Below are 15,908 nucleotides of genomic sequence, written 5' to 3'. Positions count from 1 at the left end.
TAGGTAGGGAAAGCAAATGGGTCATTTTATGCTGAGTGATCACTAGTGCTCAGACATTGAGATGGTAGGAAATCTTAAGCATCCCATTCATATAACCACCAACCTTGGGAAGTAAGGTATTGACCCTAGAGCCTGTGGTCACTGACTCACTCTTTAAACCAGTACATAACGATACTCAGAACTGGTTTTCGCCTTCGGCTTTCGCGTTCTAGGTGTTAATCATATTCTTCCTTGAGGTTTAAGCTTGCGTCATAACAAATTTCATCAAATTCGGTTCATTGGTCAGTCAGACAGTTTATGAAGTATTATCGAGGGTTCTTAAATATATTTAATTTTTGAACTGTGTGCTGTTGGCTACAGTGGCTCCTACAGCGTCACCATGCGGTAAGGCGAGTGAATGTTGGGAACGCACTTAAGGGCTCAGAATACGCGCGTCTAAGAGTGCCTCCTGTGACGTCGACTTAGGACGCCTTCGACGTCGGGAGGAAGAAATGATTGTTATGTGTTACCAAGTATATTAATGTTGTCGCCGGTGAGTCTATTGATAGGGTCATGTGCTTAGGGCGCTTACGGATCGGATATGGCAAATCCAAGGGGCTATACTTGCTGACCTCGGATATAAATGGGTTTGAATGTTGATATTTTATTGAAATTTCTAATTAAGGTAGTTTTTATTTTATTTTTGTTCTAACTTACAGTAGCATAGTGGCCTCTACTGCACCGGACGCCGGGCGAGTCGTAGAAGACTCTGCCGGATGTTGGGAGCCCACTGAAGGGCTCAGAGTACGCGCGTCCCAAGGGCGCGTCTTGTGTGGCCAGGACGGACCTCGGCTTAGGACGCCGTCAACGTCTGAAGGGAGGACTTAGTGTGCTCTGAACCTCATTGATGCGGACGGCAGCACTTTATATACCCATATAAGCAAATATCTAGACAGCGCGATTCAGAAAAGCGACAATTTCGATTAGCGCCATCTATCGTTATCAGATTGTATCATACGCAATTATACACACACAGAGATACTATAAATACTAATATAGATCAATGAAAATACCAATTCATTACATTATATATAAATTCAAATATGTATATGAATACTTCTCACTTATATAAGGTATTTATTGACGTCAAATATATAATTATTATTATATGTACAGGAAAACGAAGCTCGGAGACGTAAATATTGAACAGCAATAGAAAAAGGTCATATTGAATTAAAAACATAAAATACCTACACTTCTTATTTAAGCGTTTATAAGGAACCAGTTTATGTGTGAGTGGGGGGGGGGTCAGTTGTAAGTACCTTAATAAGTCCTTCTATGACCGTTGATAGCTCGTATTGCAATTTATCTTGATAATCGGTTGACTGAAGAAATGAAGATGGTTAACAATTTAACCGACGATTGCGGGTTTAAACTCTTTCAAGCACCACCGAATTTTTACCTCAATTTGTGTTTATAATTCATCTCGTGTCCGGTGAAGAAAACCTGCAGGTGTCTAATTTCAAGGAAATTCTGTCACATGCGTATCCGCAATCCGCATTGGAGCAGCGTGGTGGAACAAGCAATTCTATTTCACAGAAAATTTGAGGAGGCCTTAGCCCAGTAGTGGGACTTTAACTATATAAATAATAACTGCGTGGGAGTTGGGATTTGTACACACGTTTAGAATGTTACAGATATCGGATTCAATGATACAACATCGTGTTAATTTGTATATGATTTCCAAACCTATATAAAAAGGGATAAACTTCAGTCCTACTGTATCTTATAGGGTAACCAAGGTATTTGAGGATGCAGGGAGCGCAAACGAATGTCACGCTTTGGGACGTCTCAAGGACAAATCAAGTCTTGGACCATAAGTGAAGCAACCCAGAAGATTTTTTTGATGGCATTGGTTGGCGGACGAGCATATGGGCCACCTGATGGTAAGTGGTCACCACCGCCCATAGACAAAGGCGCTGTAAGAAATATTAACCATTCCTTACATCACCTATGCGCCACCAACCTTGGGAACTAAGATGTTATGTCCCTTGTGCCTGTGATTACACTGGCTCACTCACCCTTCTAACCGGAACACAACAATACAGTGTACTGTTATTTGGCGGTAGAATATCTAATGAGTGGGTGGTACCTACCCAGACGGGCTTGCACAAAGCCCTACCACCATTACTCAAAAATATTTGGAGTATTTGTTTAAGTTTTAAATTGTTTTAATTTAGACGGGGCGTGGGTAAATAACACGTGCAAAAACTATTATTAATAATTATAATAGTTTAAAAAACTAAAAAACACGGTTTAGCACTAAAAAATTACAAAAGCAAACCCCTGCATTTAATACCCATACCATGGGGGTGAATTTCAAATAGCCTCGAAAAGCCATCGAAAAGCCATCGAAAAGCCATCGAAAATATCTATTTAAATTAAACGCTGTAAATGCCCATATTGATGTATATTAAATGCACAATGTATTTAAGGTAATTAATTGGATAAGGATTAATGTTTCAATGATAATTAATCGCTTCGAAAATAAGTAATTATTTCTCGTATAAAGTATAAAAAATTGTTATCGTGGGTTATCCCTAAGAGATAGACATGTACCATTTTAAGGTGTACAATATTGCAGTACATTATTTTGACCTATCTTGTCCGGTTCAGTGAGCGTTTGCAATGTAAGCGCAAAAAATGTATTCATTTACGACATCACTTCAGAAACCTCTAAAACTATCAGTGTTTCTCTACTATATTGAGCATGTTTTATACATATAAACCTTCCTCTTGAATTTATCTATCTATTAAAAAAACCGCAAAAAATCCGTTGTGCAATTTTAAAGATCAGACAGGCAGCGGTAAGCGACTTTGTTTTATACTGTGTTACGATACGACCTTTTAACTAAAAATATTGTAATGATTCTGATATGATCTAAGGTCGGCTCAGTCCATCCACACTTGACGAAACTCACACACGCATAACCACTCACACATAAAAATCAATATCGTCACGGCTTATCTATAGAGTTAATTACTCAATATCACACAAAGTCAAGTTAATTAGTTCCCAAGATACTACATAACAAATTACAAACAAGAAAATCAATATATTCTTCATTCAAATAGGCTCATAGAAGCACTTTTGGATCGTGTTAAATTGTTGAACTCAATGTAACGTACCACCTTCAGAAAGTAGATTCTACCGAGAATAACCGGCCAGAAACTAAGTAGTTACTCGTTCTATTTAATTAACTGAGTATGTAAGTAATGTACAATTATTTTTTTATAAATACTAAATACCTGCTTTTTATCTTTTAATATTATTTTATATTGAATAACGTGTCCTATGTATCAATGTTTTTTTGACATGAAATTTATATTTTTTAATAGGAAAAGTTAAATATTAATGTCGGTATATGTTAACCATATTACCTTCTTTATATTTATTGGACGAGAGCCGAGATTGCCTAGTGGTTAGAACACTTACATCATACCCGATGATTGCGGGTTCAAACCCAGGCAAGCACTGAATTTCCATGCGCTTAATTTGTGTTTCTAATCCATATCGTGCTCGGCGAGAAGGAAAACGTCGTGAGGAAACCTGTACGTGTCTAATTTCAACGAAATATTATAATATATATTATACTACTTGGTGGTACGGCTTTGTGCAAGCCTCTCTGGGTAGGTACCACCCACTCATCAGATATTCTACCGCCAAACAGCAGTACTCAGTATTGTTGTGTTCCGGTTTGAAGGGTGAGTGAGCCAGTGTAACTACAGGCACAAGGGACGTAACATCTTAGTTCCCAAGGTTGGTGGCGCATTGGTGATGTAAGGAATGGTTAATATTTCTTACAACGCCATTGTCTATGAGCGGTGGTGACCCATTTGCTCGTCCGCCTACCGTTATCATAAAAAAATGTATGTTTTTTTTTAATATAGTTCGATGGAGGTTACGAGTGGGTGGATCACCTGACGGTAAGTGGTCACCACCGTCACCATTGACGCTGTACATTAACCATTCCTTACGTTGTAAATACGCCACTAACCTTGGAAACAAAGATGTTATGTTCAATGTGTTCAGTTACACTGCCTTAGAGAAATAGCAGAGGAAAAGTACTGAACTGTTTTGCTTTTTGCCTTTTTATATATAGAATAAACGTGCCCGTATGTCCATCCGTGTGTAATTTAGTTTATAACTATAGTAGCAACGCGTCCCGGCTTCACAAGGGTACATAACGTTTCTATATATAGTTGTAGGTTGAAGAATAGAATAAAATACATACTATACTATAAAAATAAAGATTTTCTTTTGGGTATAGTACCTATTGCCGAGTTTGTGTTGTTACAGAAAAAAAAAAAGAAAATACTTTATTCAAGTAGGCTTTTAAAAGCACATTTGAATCGTCATTTCACAAACTATATTAAATAACTACCAACGGTTCGTAATGTAGATTCTACTGTGAAGAGCCGCCAAGAAACTCTAGTACTCTTTTTCAACATTTAAAATACAAAGTTATGTTAGTTAAATACAATTATATATGTAAGTATATAATACATCGTGCCTGGAAGTCAACAAGCATTAGCTCCACGATTTCTTATCATCTATATAATCTTGTATTGAATAATATGATTGTTAAAACGCTTATGTTAGCTTCACTTGTAACTATGTATGTAAGAAAATCTTGGAATCTTAATTCGACCCACTTCCCGGTCTTCGATTAGGATGACATTTTGCATACGCACCGAGTTCTGTTGACAATACACGACTAGCTAAGAAACGTCATTACGAATCCAATATGGCGGCCTCTCCAAGATGGCGGACTGGCTGTTCGAAATCCACCCTCATGATATGGATACCAAATGAAAGAGTTTGCTTTTGTAATTTTTAGTGCGTGCTAAAAGCGTATTTTTTAGTTTTTTAAACGATTAATGTATTATTTATAAGTGATTGGACTTTATGAAATACTAATTATTATAAATATTGAAGAAGGCAATCGTACAGTACCCGTACGGAAGTATATTTTTAGTTATACCAAAACGCTGTTCCGATTAGGGTTGGCGAATACAAATTTAAACACGAGATGAATTAACACAAAACTCAGTGATGTATCCGTATTTGAACCCGCATTCACAGGTTAGTCACGTGTAACCACTGAACCGCCTTGTATAGTATTTAATTATGTATGTTGTAAATTATGTATGCAACCCACGCCAATAAAGAACGAAGAACTATGACTACGAATCTCCATCCCGTTCGCACACTATACGCATCTCTGTTACACCCTAGAACAGTGTTCCCTGAAGTTGACTGGACCGCGAAAGCGTACAGATATCTTCCAAGCCCGGCTGATAGATATTCTTCAACCGTCTTCGACTTCAATTGTAAACAAAAATGAACAGATTAGTTTTGTTTTGTATTGAAAAACTAGTGACCAGATAGGGCCGCAGATTCCGATTCGAATCTCACGTCGGACTGATTAAAAATTATCGGGTATTTCCATTTTTTGGAAATAGGAGTCTTAAATTTACGTACCATACAGTGCAATATTAACAAATATTTATTTATAATACAATACTTAACTACTTATTTATACTTTAATTTCACTTCCAAAATTTCCGATAAATGTTTCGTCGACGTTCAGAACGCCATTTTTTCGCGAATCCATAGTGATTATCATAGACTAATCAAGCTCGACCAATGACATCGCGTCAATTTGCTGTCGAATGTTGTTTATTTGGCTTTAAAGTTGGAATATAGTTTAAAACTGTTGTACCTACGTCTGAACACTTTCCAGTCGGCTTTGGCCTCTCATCGGATTATGACTGTGAGGGAATGAGTGCACCTGTTTGCACGCACTCCTGCTCTATATGTCCTGCGTTAGCTGGTCTCCTTTGATCGGTCATATTCAGAATGATGAAGCGTTTTCTGTTATTGCAAACAACTAATGATGATATTAATTACATTTTATCCTCAATATTTTAATTATTCATTAGTCAATAACTAATTTTAATATTATAATTTAGAAACGTAACAAAGGATTTTTTTTTTTTATTACGTAACATTCGTTTATTTGTATAAGAATTATTAACGTTATTTACTTGGTGGTAGAGCTTTACCGCTCTACCACCAAACTCAGCAAGCAGTACTCAGTATTGTTGTGGTCCGGTTTAAAAATTTCCGCTGCTCCAATGCAGGTAGGTGGAATACACATGTGACAGAATTTCGTTGAAACTAGACACATGCAGGTTTCCTCACGATGTTTTCAAATTAAGCACATGAAAATTCAGTGGTGCTTGCCTGGGTTTGATCCCGAAATCATCGATTAAGATGCACGCGTTCTAACCACTGGGCCATCTCGGCTTTTATAATTAAACTTACGGTCCGGCCCTGACACGAGCGTTAAATGTCAGAATGTAATATGCGAAATTTACTGTAATAATTATAGGGATATCATCCTCCTGCCATTATCCCAATTTTACTTGGGGTCGGCGCAGCATGTCTTCTTCTTCCATACTTCTCTGTCGGACGTCATCTCACAAGTAACATTCTTTCTAACCATATCGTCACACAATCCATCCATCGTTTCTTGGGTCGTCCCCTACCTCTATATCCATCCACATCCATTCTCAAAATCTTTCTCACAACATGGTCCTCATTCCTCCGCATAACACGCCCATACCAAGACATGATAATAATTATAGGGATACAAGTATCAAAATTGCGTATTACAGTAGGTTGGGTGTCAACATACATACAGCAACATACAGAATCGCATGGCTGTGTGTTATTGCACACTACAAACAGTTCTTGATAAATCCATATATATATATAGCGGGGTGAGATTACTTTGATTGTTGATTTGGATAATTAATGAATAGTTGACAATGTTTGATGGCTGATTTACTTTCAAGAGCGGGTCACCCCGAATGGAGTTGTAAGTGTCATGGCAACGCGAGTCGTTATGTTTTGACAGGCGACTCGAATGCGATGGTTGCTTGCAAATCCATTTGCTCTTAATCGAGATGAATTATTGTAATCCTTTTATATTATTATGATTCTTCCAAGTGTCGGATCGATCCCCGAACCCAACTGTTCGGCATCCTGCTCCTTCGACATATATATTATATACATATATAAAAGTGAAATACCATTCACTGATTAATTACGAAATCTCGGAAACTATAACATATATAATCTTGAAATTTGGCACGTACGTTCCTTGTAGGGTGTAGACATCCGCTAAGAACGGATTTACCCCACCCCTAAGGGGGTTAAAAGGTGTTTGGAAGTTTGTATGAAAGTACTATGTTTGTGAAGTAAGATGGTGTGGTGTACTAATAATGTATCTTTAGAAATATAAACCCCTTTTAGGGTTAAAACAGGGGAAGGTTGTTTGTCACAGCTAGTATTTGTATAGATACAATGCTATTTCAGTCTACTTATACCATAGATTCCTTTCAAGATCTCGACCAATGATATCCCTTCATTTCAAGGTCAGAGTTGTTTATTTCTCTTTGCTGCTCATGTGACTGGAATATATTATATATGTGAATATCATTTTACATCTCCATAGACTCCATACACTCCATAAATAGACTGTGTATCTTATTTATGAAAACTAGATTTTTTTTTTTTATCGTTTGCATCTTTATATGGATACCATTTTTTAATACTAATTTCGGATATTAGAGTATCAGTCGTAGTTGTTAGCATTGATCACTTTGATAAAATCAGTGATAATCATTGTATGTGCACAAGAAGTAAGGATGAGCTTAGAACGCCAAGTTTCCGGCTCCGCAAAGTCAATAAATCATTCTTGGGGCAAGGTATCCGCTTCTATAATAAAATTCCGCAGACATTTTTAACTTTGCCGTTTCATAGATTCAAATCATTTGTAAAAAATACATCGGTAAAGAATGCATATTATTCGATACAAGATTATATTGATGATAAAAAAGCGTGGAGTTTTACTTGTTGACTTCCAGGCAGGATATATAACATACATATATAATTGTATTTAACTAATATGATTTAATTTTTAGACGTTGAAAAAGAGTAACTACGGAGTTTCTTGCCGGTTCTTCTCGGTATAATCTACATTCCAAACCGTTGGTAGCTTCACTTAATATAGTTTGTTAAATGACGATTCAAAAGTGTTTGTAAAAGCCAACTTGAATAAAGTTGGAAAGATTAGACAAGGACAAAACAATATATATCCAAAATAGACAATTACCGAGTTAGGTCAGCTTCCAAAACGTTTCGATTATATGACCCGAGATGGCCCAGTGGTTAGAACGCGTGCATCTTAACCGATGATTTCGGGTTCAAACTCAGGCAAGCACCACTGAATTTTCATGTGCTTAATTTGTGTTTATAATTCATCTCGTGCTCAGCGGTGAAGGAAAACATCGTGAGGAAACCTGCATGTGTCTAATTTCAACGGAATTCTGCTAAATGTGTATTCCACCAACACGCATTGGAGCAGCGTGGAGTAATATGCTCCATCCCTTCTCCTCAAAGGGAGGCCTTAGCCCAGCAGTGGGAAATTTACAGGCTGCTCGTGATGAGTTAAATATATCCTATAATCCTATATTAAGTACCAAAAATAGTAACAACTCTCCAGCCAAAAGCCGAGTGCCTTCATATATAACAATACCAACATAATATCTATTATTAGTAAAATAAACCAAACATATTAATTTTTGAATTCAAATTGTTGGTGAGTGATCGTTGAACCATAGACATCTGCACTGTGAAAATTATTGATCAACCTTTACACTGTCAATACGAGAAATCTTGGGAACCGAGATGTTAACAGTACTGGTATTTAGTAATGTAGACTACAAAGTAGAACCAGTATATACAATAGTTATCTGTTTAAATATTAATGTAATAATTATGACCTCGAACGAGGTGCCGGACCAGATTGGTACAGAATTAAATAGGAATATGTGGGGGGTTTTGGTGGAAGTTTTTGTCGAAGGACAAGATGTTGTTGGAATATATGTTTGTCAGTAATGAATATAATTACTTGTGTATTGTAAATTATAGTAAAACTGTACTTATTATGTAATAAAGACTAATATACTAATTATAAGATCTTATTTACTTGTCAACATCTGTCGTTCGATAGAAATGCTTAAAATTTATCAATTAGTTCCCCTTTTTTCTGTTTAAGCGACTAGCTTTACATCGAATAGGGTAACAAACATATGTATATAAATATATATTTTTTCTTATCAACTTTGCATGAGTACGCAACGACTCATCAGTTAAATTACAATTGGATGAATAATTTAGCCACATAAAAACATTAATTTTTATATATAAAGATTTAATGTTATATACAATATGAGGATTTTTTTATATAGTAGTACCAGCTGACGGTGAGTTATCGCCATCGACCTCCGTGGTCGAGAAGTGTGTACACCGGTTTTCATGGGTACGCCGCTCCGAGGTCGCGGGTTCGATTCCCGGCCGAGTCGATGTAGAAAAAGTTCATTAGTTTTCTATGTTGTCTTGGGTCTGGGTGTTTGTGGTACCGTCGTTACTTCTGATTTTCCATAACACAAGTGCTTTAGCTATTTACATTGGGATCAGAGTAATGTAAGTGATGTTGTCCAATATTTATAAAAAAATATATATATATCATACAAACATTCCTTACATCGCCAGTAGACCACCAACTTGTAAGTCTATTTAAACTGGCTCACCCATCAAACCGTAACACAACAATATTATGTATCGCTGTTTGGTGAGGCAGGTGATGAGTGAGCTCTACCCAGACAGGCTTACACAAAGACCTTCCACCAAGTCAAGTATGTAACTATTTATATAACAGACCTAAATAACAATGACTTTATTAAATCTGTACAAAGGTTTCCTTTATTAGATAAGGCGTACTATTAACATGGTTATCTTGTTTAGTTTCAATATTTATATAAACCAAACTAGTCTGGCCTTGACATTATACGAAAATGAATACAGAAGATATCAGATGTGTCTGCTGCATGTGTTAATTACATAAGAGAAAGTTTATTTTTTCGTTTTATATAATAGGTGTGTTAAAGGGCCAATACCACCCGGAGATATGTATTGTATGAGATATTAACCATTTCTTAAAACGCCAATGTACCATCACTATCTATGGTTTAAATGTTGTCCCCTGTGCATGTATTATTAGCCTTTGAATGCAGAACACAGCTTTACAATACAATTACTTCGGTAATTATGAATCAGCGATCTAAACCTATGAGAATAATGTCTATTGCAAGTATAACAACTCGACTTACGGCCAGCGCTATGCTAGGGCCGGTTCATTATCATTCACATTCCAGGGGGTAATGCCAACATTCTTGCCACAACTCTGCATGGTTTTGATCAGTACAGCAACTATCTTATATATCATCACAAATTTAATACAAGTTTTTACAAAAAAAAAAACGAAAAGAATAACATAAGTCCATAACTACATACAAATATTAATAAAAACTGTACTACTGTATAAATGACCAGGTGGAATAGAGGAAAAAATCCGGCATTTCCTTGTTGAAATGCAATTGTGATCCTCTAGGCAAGAAATGATACAGCCTGCCACCATATAAGGCGAGGTGTTATACTTTTAATTAATCTTTTTGCAACTATTAGACATAAGTAATAAATTCTCTATTTAAATCTATATTCCAAATTTAAATATCAAACCAGTGACATTGAGGATTATGATAATGTAACATGAACTATACTAGAAACAGATTTGAGTAGCTATAAGGGGCTAAGTAATGCTTACTTTTGTTTAGGTTACAATTGCTGATATTTGTAAATAAGGCTTTGCCATTCAATCCCAAATAAATTAAATTCTCTTTGAAGTTATCTCGCAATGGTTCATAATCTTTACAATATGTTGGTCAAATTAAGTTTATATGTAAATTTTTCGGGTTGTTCATAAAATACAAAATTATTTTAATACAAAATCGGAATACAGATAATGCATTTAGCCATTTAAAGAAAAAAAAAACGCATTGTACGTTTGTATAAAAAAAAAAAAATTATGTCGATGTTATAGATAATATTATCGAATATATATCAAATTAATGTTACGAAAAAAAAAAATTATTATTTCGAAACAATAATCACATCTCAACATCAACAACATCTCATGGGCTGCGTTTTTTTAAAACACGTATTTCATAAACAGTTTTCTCAAGTTCAAGTTTTGTTAGCGAATACACCACGTCGAAAAAATATGTGTATTTAAGGAAAATTATGTTTAAGTAATTTCAACTGGGTCATACCTCGTCTGACGTACGGAGCTGAATTTCCAAGAGGCAAATAGTTTATAAAAAAAAACTTTTATCACCAAGTTATGTTAACCACTCTACTTTCACCGCAATCCAACACTGTGTAATACTTGAAAACTACACAACATGCACTTTAGTTCGTGGAAGTAATTGTTTTTATTGATATAAAAATTCGCAAGCTACACCCGGATCACGATATTGCGCATGAGTTTGGCGAATGCCCACACTTCACTGTTGAATGTACAAAGTGTTGCCTAGTTGAAAAAAAAAATTACCCCTATAAATCACATTTTAGTTCCCATTACATAAATATTTGGATCTTAAAACAATTGCGTTTATAGTATAAATTATAAAAAATACTATAATTAAATCAAAAGTAACAACAATATATCAAATTCATAATTTTGGGTAATGTTAATAATTTTAATTCTTTTTCTACGTAAAGCAGTTTTGTTACGATTATTGCCATTTTCTGAAAATTTCACTCAATTTTTATTTACCTTAAAAATAATTCAAATCTTCGTATTTTTTTGTTAAATTTAGGGTAAAGTATCTTGGCTAGTAGCCCTGTAATCTATTCAATTGCCGTCGCTCTCCTCACCCCTACCATTCCCTCCATTACATGTTAGATCACAGACTAAAAATACATTTCTAAAGTTGACATATGGTAAGGCCCGTTTATACGGACGGTCATCTTATCTATTTTGCAAATAACTTTTATCCTTGTTACGTTTTTAAAAGTTTGCGTATTTTATTTTTTTATGTGAGAGTGTATGCCATTTAGTCGAATTACAGGCAATAGCTTTAAATTATGAAATATGGGTTCGGTGGCCTCGTGTCGGGTACATTTGGACTGTTATTATAAATGAATCAATAAAATAATATTCTATTGTTTTGTGTCAATTCATTCTATGAACGAACGTTGATTTAATAAACATATAAACAATTAAAAATATTTTTGCATTTTATTTAAATATAAATACTTCACGATATTTTTCGTGAACTTTTTACATCTTATGCATCTAAATAAATTTTTCAAATTATTTAAAATTAGTGATTTTTATTCGTTATACGTTATACATTTATTAAATTTTAACTATCGAGATTTACTTGTACCTAGTAGATCAATAGAGTGTCATTTTATTAGTATAAAATAATCTATACTAATATTATAATTATATGCTTAAGTAACTTTGTGTGGCTGTTACGCTTTCACGTCCAAACCACTGGACCGAATTTTATGAAATACGTTATGAAGTGAACTTGAATCCCAAGGAAAGACTCATAAAATGCGAATGAAGCCGCAGGCGGTAACTAGTAATATTAAAATAAAACACCAATTATAGTCTCATTATGGGTTAATTTATTATTTTGATATTGAAATTGTGATTCAAAAGGAAAAAGCTGTAATTCACTTCATCATTTTACGTGGTGTTTATATAAAAAGTAATTTACAATTTTTAATACGTATCGGTGTAATCGGTAGCTATAAGCGGTCTTTTTTAGTGTTGCTCGACAATATTCGAAGTCGACGTATCTTGCTATATTCAAAAAATAATTCTTAGTATTTTCATGTTTATTTATTTTTATAACGATACTGATTAAATGGAATTCAATTAAGTTTGACCCGTTTCTTCCGACTTTTTTAGTTTTATTTTCGTTCAATTTGGCGTAGGCTCGACATTTATTGTGTATTTTGGTAGATACTAATTTTCAATTAAATTGTGATTACCTCACGTTTAACAAACCTTATCGTTTTTTATTTTACAGTAAATGCTTTCCAGAAAAATATAATTGTACCATAGATCTAATCACAGATTAAATTCAATTAATCTTGTTTTTGATGTTGTTTCGGTCATTTCTCTAGATACCGCTAACTGATAATTACTTTTTATTGCTGTGTGTTTGAAAAGAGAGTTAAAATCTGTTAAAATCGGCACAAGGGACATTACAAACTATATATTGTGACTTATTAAATTATTTTGTTTCTAGAAGAATAATATAATTGTGCATCATAATATAATTCTGTTCTAGCTTAAAATTAATTATAAATTCAATGTTTATTGTCTGAGCTGACCTTACGGTTAGATGCTTGAGTCAGTCTTCCTCAAAAAGTATGTGGAAATGAGTTTTGTTTGTATACAACCTTACAATAGTTGTGTTGTGTGTTATTAAAGATTTATTTGACTATTTTTCTTTTCATTGGTGTATCATTTGATAGAATGAGACAGTATTGTTTAACAAAACACACCTAAACTTTTATTTTTAATTTTTGTTTTTTAATGGAGTTTACTAACGTGATTGCTTTTTGTTTTGGCTCTAATGGATCATCATCGGAACAGACCAAGTAAAAGACATAGATCTTACAAAAACAATATTAAGAAAAATTGATCAGCAAAAATGGCGAAGGCATATGTTTTATATGCAGGAAAATGGACCAAGGAAAAAAAGGTAGTAGACGCTTGGTGATTGGCCTTTGTGCAAGACCGTTTGGGTAGTTAGATACTACTTCCTCATTGACTAGTTCATTGATGTTGTGGCTAGATATATCCTGGGCTTAAAACCCAGGTCGGGCTGATGAAAAATTCATTGGGTTTTACTATCGAAAGATTATCAGTAACAGTCCGGAGTCGGGAAGTTAGATATGTGCCCTCCATCTCGGCAATAAGGGAAGGCCGTTGATGCTGCGGCTAAACTTTTTTCGGGCGGTTTTCCCGTTCCATCGGATTATGGGTATGAGGGAATAGAGAGTGCACCTGTTTGAACAAACCCGTGCTCTATAATATGTCCAGCGTAAGCTGGTCTCCCTTGACATTGCCCGCCGCAGCCGAACTGCGATCATCACATATTCTACCGTCAAAGAACACTATTTCTGTTTAGTATGGTTGTTGTCCGGTTTGAAGAGTCATTAAGGCAGGTCAACAATCTGAATCTGAATGATGAAAGAGCGAACGTAATGAACGCATGAGATAAATATCATACAATACAAAGAAAATTATGATTTTTTTCTAAAAGATTTCAAATGTTAAAGGCTAAACAATTTGAATAATTGTATTTAACTAACATGACTGTATTTTTAGATGTTGAAAAAGAGGTAACTACTGAGGTTCTTGCCGGTTCTTCTCGTTAGAATCCACATTCCGAACCGGTGCCGGTGGTAGCTTTACTTTAAATAGTTTGTTAAATGACGATTCAGAAGTGCTTGTAAAAGCCTACTCGAATAATGTATATTTTGATTTGATTTGATAAAACTGCGTTACTAATAGCCACAAAAGAAAAAAATATTTAAACCACTTGACAACATATAAACAGTTCGTGAATGCCATCAAACAAATTAAATACTAGAAATTTTAGTATGCGAGACAGGTTTACGCATTATATACAAGGTCGTTTGAACTTGTTCTACGTCGGGGAATAACTCGCGTTGTTAAATGTTAAACTCATAAATGAACTATATGAATAACAAGTTGCCGCCCGCGATTTCGATTGTGTTTTAGGGGCTAGTCGTCAGGTGTTAGGCTTAAAAAGTAGCATATGGCCTTGGAGATAGATATGTGTCATTTCGAATTATTCCATTCGTTCAATTAATTTCGACCAATCAGCGACCACTAGCTTTAATAATAATTCTAAATTTAAAACAACAATAATAATTTATTCTTACCGAACAGAAGTAAACATTTTCACTTTAATAAATATATATTAATGTCTGATTTCATAATTACAATCAATACTTAAATTAATTACTTTAAATGAATAATAATTAATGACTAAAACCAATGAAACTTCGCGCCAAAAGTAAACCCAAGCCTCCGTGACGGGCGATCGCGCGCTTTTTTTTTTTAATGTATTACGCTACAAGGTATTGATGCTTTCGGCGGTAAAAATATTATATTTAATCTTCTTAAATTGTTTGTATGTAGCGGCCATTTTGATCCCCATTATTTTATTGGAGGATAGATTACCGGGTTCCTTGTTCGGAATTTAAACTAAGAAGTATATTATATTCGTGTAATGTGAGCGTCTACTGTGTCTTAGAATATAAATATCTTATTTTCGAAATGAGCACATCAATTAAAAGTTAAATAAACGACACTTACGATTTTTATTAATCATAAAGGAAAACGTATTATTAATTGGCATGTTTCGAAGATATTTTATCTACTTTTACGTATACCTACCTATATTTTTATTGATACCTACAGATTAACAACAGATACAAAAAAAAAACACTTGACAAACAGAAGAAAAAAAGTTAATGAACGGTTTTGTCTATGTCGAATTACGTCACGTATATTTTGAGAGCTTACCATTAAGGTAAGCTCTTGATCTCATTGCTTCATGCTTGAATCGAAGAATTCAACAGCGGTCTATTCATGGAACAAAGTCTTCTGGATTGGAATAGGCGTTCCACAAGGAACTATTTTGGATCCTCTTCTATTTTTTGAAGTTGTATTGTTTGCTCATGATACCTCATTACTTTTTAAAGTTGAAAGGAAACAACCGAATTATAATGATGTAAACAAAGCGTTATCACTGATACAAAGTTGGCTTACAAAAAATAATTTATCTCTGAATGCTAATTTCAAGTTTACAAAACAATTTAAACAATTTAGATTTAA

General features: G+C 34.5%; 1 protein-coding gene across 1 annotated transcript in view; it reads right to left on the bottom strand.

The window, feature by feature from the left end:
* Nucleotides 1–11,538, bottom strand: part of LOC113391350 (uncharacterized) — a 52,381-nt gene extending 40,843 nt beyond the window's left edge. Inside the window, exon 1 of the mRNA XM_026627284.2 lies at nucleotides 11,284–11,538. The gene's annotated coding sequence lies outside the window, so the exon portion shown is untranslated. The remainder of the gene's footprint in view (nucleotides 1–11,283) is intronic.
* Nucleotides 11,539–15,908: the final 4,370 nt, after the last annotated feature.

The sequence above is a fragment of the Vanessa tameamea genome, chromosome 31, assembly GCF_037043105.1.
Source record: "Vanessa tameamea isolate UH-Manoa-2023 chromosome 31, ilVanTame1 primary haplotype, whole genome shotgun sequence".
NCBI lineage: Eukaryota > Metazoa > Arthropoda > Insecta > Lepidoptera > Nymphalidae > Vanessa > Vanessa tameamea.
This window is presented reverse-complemented; position numbering and strand designations above follow the sequence as displayed.